This window comes from Podarcis liolepis, assembly GCF_965112155.1.
Source record: "Podarcis liolepis genome assembly, chromosome: 5".
NCBI classification, from domain to species: domain Eukaryota; kingdom Metazoa; phylum Chordata; class Lepidosauria; order Squamata; family Lacertidae; genus Podarcis; species Podarcis liolepis.
In genome coordinates this window covers 8,660,900-8,668,744 of record NC_139556.1, presented here as the reverse complement: position 1 = coordinate 8,668,744, position 7,845 = coordinate 8,660,900, and positions in this window count along the sequence as shown.

The window sequence follows — 7,845 nt, the reverse complement described above, 5'->3', positions numbered from 1 at the left end:
CATCGCCAAAGCTTTCAGGGGAGCATTTTCAAGCTTTTGGCACCATTTTTGAGTGAACTGCCAAAAGTCAGATTTTTGCTGAAATTGTGACCCCGGGGCTTAGGGATTATTTCAAAAAAATATTTTCTGCCGGTTAAGTTTTTGAGGGCTGATTTCTTTTCCTGTGATAAAAAGCCTTCTGTTTCGAGTGCCAAACCTGTCAGGGGAGCATTTGCAACCGGTTGGCACCATTTTTGAGTGAACTGCCAAAAGTCAGATTTTTGCTGAAATTGTGACCCTGGGGTTTAGGGATTTTTTCAAAAAAAGTATTTTCTGCCGGTTAAGTTTTTGAGGGCTGATTTCTTGTCCTGTGATAAAAAGCCCTATGTTTCCATCGCCAAAGCTTTCAGGGGAGCATTTTCAAGCTTTTGGCACCATTTTTGAGTGAACTGCCAAAAGTCAGATTTTTGCTGAAATTGTGACCCCCGGGCTTAGGGTTTTTTTCAAAAAAATATTTTCTTCCGGTTAAGTTTTTGAGGGCTGATTTCTTGTCCTGTGATAAAAAGCCTTCTGTTTCCATCGCCAAGGCTTTCAGGGGAGCATTTGCAAGCGGTTGGCACCATTTTTGAATGAATTGCCAAAAGTCAGATTTTTGCTGAAATTGTGACCCTGGGGTTTAGGGATTTTTTCAAAAAAATATTTTCTGCCGGTTAAGTTTTTGAGGGCTGATTTCTTGTCCTGTGATAAAAAGCCTTCTGTTTCCATCGCCAAAGCTTTCAGGGGAGCATTTGCAACCGGTTGGCACCATTTTTGAGTGAACTGCCAAAAGTCAGATTTTTGCTGAAATTGTGACCCTGGGGTTTAGGGATTTTTTCAAAAAAATATTTTCTGCCGGTTAAGTTTTTGAGGGCTGATTTCTTGTCCTGTGATAAAAATCCTTCTGTTTCGAGTGCCAAACCTGTCAGGGGAGCATTTTCAAGCTTTTGGCACCATTTTTGAGTGAATTGCCAAAAGTCAGATTTTTGCTGAAATTGTGACCCCGGGGCTTAGGGATTTTTTCAAAAAAATATTTTCTGCTGGTTAAGTTTTTGAGGGCTGATTTCTTGTCCTGTGATAAAAAGCCTTCTGTTTCCATCGCCAAAGCTATCAGGGGAGCATTTTCAAACTTTTGGCACCATTTTTGAGTGAACTGCCAAAAGTCAGATTTTTGCTGAAATTGTGACCCCGGGGCTTAGGGATTTTTTCAAAAAAATATTTTCTGCCGGTTAAGTTTTTGAGGGCTGATTTCTTGTCCTGTGATAAAAATCCTTCTGTTTCGAGTGCCAAACCTGTCAGGGGAGCATTTTCAAGCTTTTGGCACCATTTTTGAGTGAATTGCCAAAAGTCAGATTTTTGCTGAAATTGTGACCCCGGGGCTTAGGGATTTTTTCAAAAAAATATTTTCTGCCGGTTAAGTTTTTGAGGGCTGATTTCTTGTCCTGTGATAAAAAGCCTTCTGTTTCCATCGCCAAAGCTTTCAGGGGAGCATTTTCAAGCTTTTGGCACCATTTTTGAGTGAACTGCCAAAAGTCAGATTTTTGCTGAAATTGTGAGCCCCGGGCTTAGGGTTTTTTTTCAAAAAAATATTTCCTGCCAGTTAAGTTTTTGAGGGCTTATTTCTTGTCCTGTGATAAAAAGCCTTCTGCTTCCATCGCCAAAGCTTTCAGGGGAGCATTTTCAAGCTTTTGGAACCATTTTTGAGTGAACTGCCAAAAGTCAGATTTTTGCTGAAATTGTGACCCCCGGGCTTAGGGTTTTTTTCAAAAAAATGTTTCCTGCCAGTTAAGTTTTTGAGGGCTGATTTCTTGTCCTGTGATAAAAAGCCTTCTGTTTCGAGTGCCAAACCTGTCAGGAGAGCATTTTCAAGCTTTTGGCACCATTTTTGAGTGAATTGCCAAAAGTCAGATTTTTGCTGAAATTGTGACCCCGGGGGTTAGGGATTTTTTCAATAAAATATTTTCTGCCGGTTAAGTTTTTGAGGGCTGATTTCTTGTCCTGTGATAAAAAGCCTTCTGTTTCCATCGCCAAAGCTTTCAGGGGAGCATTTTCAAACTTTTGGCACCATTTTTAGTGAACTGCCAAATGTCAGATTTTTGCTGAAATTGTGACCCCGGGGCTTAGGGATTTTTTCAAAAAAATATTTTCTGCCGGTTAAGTTTTTGAGGGCTGATTTCTTGTCCTGTGATAAAAATCCTTCTGTTTCGAGTGCCAAACCTGTCAGGGGAGCATTTTCAAGCTTTTGGCACCATTTTTGAGTGAATTGCCAAAAGTCAGATTTTTGCTGAAATTGTGACCCCGGGGCTTAGGGATTTTTTCAAAAAAATATTTTCTGCCGGTTAAGTTTTTGAGGGCTGATTTCTTGTCCTGTGATAAAAAGCCTTCTGTTTCCATCGCCAAAGCTTTCAGGGGAGCATTTTCAAGCTTTTGGCACCATTTTTGAGTGAACTGCCAAAAGTCAGATTTTTGCTGAAATTGTGACCCCTGGGCTTAGGGTTTTTTTCAAAAAAATATTTCCTACCAGTTAAGTTTTTGAGGGCTGATTTCTTGTCCTGTGATAAACAGCCTTCTGTTTCGAGTGCCAAACCTTTCAGGGGAGCATTTGCAACCGGTTGGCACCACCATTTTTGAGTGAATTGCCAAAAGTCAGATTTTTGCTGAAATTGTGACCCCGGGGCTTAGGGATTTTTTCAAAAAAATATTTTCTACCGGTTAAGTTTTTGAGGGCTGATTTCTTGTCCTGTGATAAAAAGCCTTCTGTTTCCATCGCCAAACCTGTCAGGGGAGCATTTGCAACCGGTTGGCACCATTTTTGAGTGAATTGCCAAAAGTCAGATTTTTGCTGAAATTGTGACCCCGGGGCTTAGGGATTTTTTCAAAAAAAATTTTTCTACCGGTTAAGTTTTTGAGGGCTGATTTCTTGTCCTGTGATAAAAAGCCTTCTGTTTCCATCGCCAAAGCTTTCAGGGGAGCATTTTCAAACTTTTGGCACCATTTTTGAGTGAACTGCCAAATGTCAGATTTTTGCTGAAATTGTGACCCCGGGGCTTAGGGATTTTTTCAAAAAAATATTTTCTTCCGGTTAAGTTTTTGAGGGCTGATTTCTTGTCCTGTGATAAAAAGCCTTCTGTTTCGAGTGCCAAACCTGTCAGGGGAGCATTTGCAACCGGTTGGCACCATTTTTGAGTGAACTGTCAAAAGTCAGATTTTTGCTGAAATTGTGACCCTGGGGTTTAGGGATTTTTTCAAAAAAATATTTTCTGCCGGTTAAGTTTTTGAGGGCTGATTTCTTGTCCTGTGATAAAAATCCTTCTGTTTCGAGTGCCAAACCTGTCAGGGGAGCATTTTCAAGCTTTTGGCACCATTTTTGAGTGAATTGCCAAAAGTCAGATTATTGCTGAAATTGTGACCCCGGGGCTTAGGGATTTTTTCAAAAAAATATTTTCTACCGGTTAAGTTTTTGAGGGCTGATTTCTTGTCCTGTGATAAAAAGCCTTCTGTTTCCATCGCCAAAGCTTTCAGGGGAGCATTTTCAAGCTTTTGGCACCATTTTTGAGTGAACTGCCAAAAGTCAGATTTTTGCTGAAATTGTGACCCCCGGGCTTAGGGTTTTTTTCAAAAAAATATTTCCTGCCAGTTAAGTTTTTGAGGGCTGATTTCTTGTCCTGTGATAAAAAGCCTTCTGTTTCGAGTGCCAAACCTGTCAGGGGAGCATTTGCAACCGGTTGGCACCATTTTTGAGTGAATTGCCAAAAGTCAGATTTTTGCTGAAATTGTGACCCCGGGGCTTAGGGATTTTTTCAAAAAAATATTTTCTACCGGTTAAGTTTTTGAGGGCTGATTTCTTGTCCTGTGATAAAAAGCCTTCTGTTTCCATCGCCAAACCTGTCAGGGGAGCATTTGCAACCGGTTGGCACCATTTTTGAGTGAATTGCCAAAAGTCAGATTTTTGCTGAAATTGTGACCCCGGGGGTTAGGGATTTTTTCAATAAAATATTTTCTGCCGGTTAAGTTTTTGAGGGCTGATTTCTTGTCCTGTGATAAAAAGCCTTCTGTTTCCATCGCCAAAGCTTTCAGGGGAGCATTTTCAAACTTTTGGCACCATTTTTAGTGAACTGCCAAATGTCAGATTTTTGCTGAAATTGTGACCCCGGGGCTTAGGGATTTTTTCAAAAAAATATTTTCTGCCGGTTAAGTTTTTGAGGGCTGATTTCTTGTCCTGTGATAAAAATCCTTCTGTTTCGAGTGCCAAACCTGTCAGGGGAGCATTTTCAAGCTTTTGGCACCATTTTTGAGTGAATTGCCAAAAGTCAGATTTTTGCTGAAATTGTGACCCCGGGGCTTAGGGATTTTTTCAAAAAAATATTTTCTGCCGGTTAAGTTTTTGAGGGCTGATTTCTTGTCCTGTGATAAAAAGCCTTCTGTTTCCATCGCCAAAGCTTTCAGGGGAGCATTTTCAAGCTTTTGGCACCATTTTTGAGTGAACTGCCAAAAGTCAGATTTTTGCTGAAATTGTGACCCCTGGGCTTAGGGTTTTTTTCAAAAAAATATTTCCTACCAGTTAAGTTTTTGAGGGCTGATTTCTTGTCCTGTGATAAACAGCCTTCTGTTTCGAGTGCCAAACCTTTCAGGGGAGCATTTGCAACCGGTTGGCACCACCATTTTTGAGTGAATTGCCAAAAGTCAGATTTTTGCTGAAATTGTGACCCCGGGGCTTAGGGATTTTTTCAAAAAAATATTTTCTACCGGTTAAGTTTTTGAGGGCTGATTTCTTGTCCTGTGATAAAAAGCCTTCTGTTTCCATCGCCAAACCTGTCAGGGGAGCATTTGCAACCGGTTGGCACCATTTTTGAGTGAATTGCCAAAAGTCAGATTTTTGCTGAAATTGTGACCCCGGGGCTTAGGGATTTTTTCAAAAAAATATTTTCTACCGGTTAAGTTTTTGAGGGCTGATTTCTTGTCCTGTGATAAAAAGCCTTCTGTTTCCATCGCCAAAGCTTTCAGGGGAGCATTTTCAAACTTTTGGCACCATTTTTGAGTGAACTGCCAAATGTCAGATTTTTGCTGAAATTGTGACCCCGGGGCTTAGGGATTTTTTCAAAAAAATATTTTCTTCCGGTTAAGTTTTTGAGGGCTGATTTCTTGTCCTGTGATAAAAAGCCTTCTGTTTCGAGTGCCAAACCTGTCAGGGGAGCATTTGCAACCGGTTGGCACCATTTTTGAGTGAACTGCCAAAAGTCAGATTTTTGCTGAAATTGTGACCCTGGGGTTTAGGGATTTTTTCAAAAAAATATTTTCTGCCGGTTAAGTTTTTGAGGGCTGATTTCTTGTCCTGTGATAAAAATCCTTCTGTTTCGAGTGCCAAACCTGTCAGGGGAGCATTTTCAAGCTTTTGGCACCATTTTTGAGTGAATTGCCAAAAGTCAGATTATTGCTGAAATTGTGACCCCGGGGCTTAGGGATTTTTTCAAAAAAATATTTTCTACCGGTTAAGTTTTTGAGGGCTGATTTCTTGTCCTGTGATAAAAAGCCTTCTGTTTCCATCGCCAAAGCTTTCAGGGGAGCATTTTCAAGCTTTTGGCACCATTTTTGAGTGAACTGCCAAAAGTCAGATTTTTGCTGAAATTGTGACCCCCGGGCTTAGGGTTTTTTTCAAAAAAATATTTCCTGCCAGTTAAGTTTTTGAGGGCTGATTTCTTGTCCTGTGATAAAAAGCCTTCTGTTTCGAGTGCCAAACCTGTCAGGGGAGCATTTGCAACCGGTTGGCACCATTTTTGAGTGAATTGCCAAAAGTCAGATTTTTGCTGAAATTGTGACCCCGGGGCTTAGGGATTTTTTCAAAAAAATATTTTCTACCGGTTAAGTTTTTGAGGGCTGATTTCTTGTCCTGTGATAAAAAGCCTTCTGTTTCCATCGCCAAAGCTTTCAGGGGAGCATTTTCAAACTTTTGGCACCATTTTTGAGTGAACTGCCAAAAGTCAGATTTTTGCTGAAATTGTGACCCCGGGGCTTAGGGATTTTTTCAAAAAAATATTTTCTGCCGGTTAAGTTTTTGAGGGCTGATTTCTTGTCCTGTGATAAAAAGCCTTCTGTTTCGAGTGCCAAACCTGTCAGGGGAGCATTTGCAACCGGTTGGCACCATTTTTGAGTGAACTGCCAAAAGTCAGATTTTTGCTGAAATTGTGACCCCGGGGCTTAGGGATTTTTTCAAAAAAATATTTCCTGCCAGTTAAGTTTTTGAGGGCTGATTTCTTGTCCTGTGATAAAAAGCCTTCTGTTTCGAGTGCCAAACCTGTCAGGGGAGCATTTGCAACCGGTTGGCACCATTTTTGAGTGAATTGCCAAAAGTCAGATTTTTGCTGAAATTGTGACCCCGGGCTTAGGGATTTTTTCAAAAAAAATATTTTCTACCGGTTAAGTTTTTGAGGGCTGATTTCTTGTCCTGTGATAAAAAGCCTTCTGTTTCCATCGCCAAAGCTTTCAGGGGAGCATTTTCAAACTTTTGGCACCATTTTTAGTGAACTGCCAAAAGTCAGATTTTTGCTGAAATTGTGACCCCTGGGCTTAGGGTTTTTTTCAAAAAAATATTTCCTACCAGTTAAGTTTTTGAGGGCTGATTTCTTGTCCTGTGATAAACAGCCTTCTGTTTCGAGTGCCAAACCTGTCAGGGGAGCATTTGCAACCGGTTGGCACCATTTTTGAGTGAATTGCCAAAAGTCAGATTTTTGCTGAAATTGTGACCCCGGGGCTTAGGGATTTTTTCAAAAAAATATTTTCTACCGGTTAAGTTTTTGAGGGCTGATTTCTTGTCCTGTGATAAAAATCCTTCTGTTTCGAGTGCCAAACCTGTCAGGGGAGCATTTTCAAGCTTTTGGCACCATTTTTGAGTGAATTGCCAAAAGTCAGATTTTTGCTGAAATTGTGACCCCGGGGCTTAGGGATTTTTTCAAAAAAATATTTTCTACCGGTTAAGTTTTTGAGGGCTGATTTCTTGTCCTGTGATAAAAAGCCTTCTGTTTCCATCGCCAAAGCTTTCAGGGGAGCATTTTCAAACTTTTGGCACCATTTTTGAGTGAACTGCCAAATGTCAGATTTTTGCTGAAATTGTGACCCCGGGGCTTAGGGATTTTTTCAAAAAAATATTTTCTTCCGGTTAAGTTTTTGAGGGCTGATTTCTTGTCCTGTGATAAAAAGCCTTCTGTTTCGAGTGCCAAACCTGTCAGGGGAGCATTTGCAACCGGTTGGCACCATTTTTGAGTGAACTGCCAAAAGTCAGATTTTTGCTGAAATTGTGACCCTGGGGTTTAGGGATTTTTTCAAAAAAATATTTTCTGCCGGTTAAGTTTTTGAGGGCTGATTTCTTGTCCTGTGATAAAAATCCTTCTGTTTCGAGTGCCAAACCTGTCAGGGGAGCATTTTCAAGCTTTTGGCACCATTTTTGAGTGAATTGCCAAAAGTCAGATTATTGCTGAAATTGTGACTCCGGGGCTTAGGGATTTTTTCAAAAAAATATTTTCTGCCGGTTAAGTTTTAGAGGGCTGATTTCTTGTCCTGTGAGAAAAAGCCTTCTGTTTCCATCGCCAAAGCTTTCAGGGGAGCATTTTCAAGCTTTTGGCACCATTTTTGAGTGAACTGCCAAAAGTCAGATTTTTGCTGAAATTGTGACCCCGGGCTTAGGGTTTTTTTCAAAAAAATATTTTCTGCCGGTTAAGTTTTTGAGGGCTGATTTCTTGTCCTGTGATAAAAAGCCTTCTGTTTCGAGTGCCAAACCTGTCAGGGGAGCATTTGCAACCGGTTGGCACCATTTTTGAGTGAATTGCCAAAAGTCAG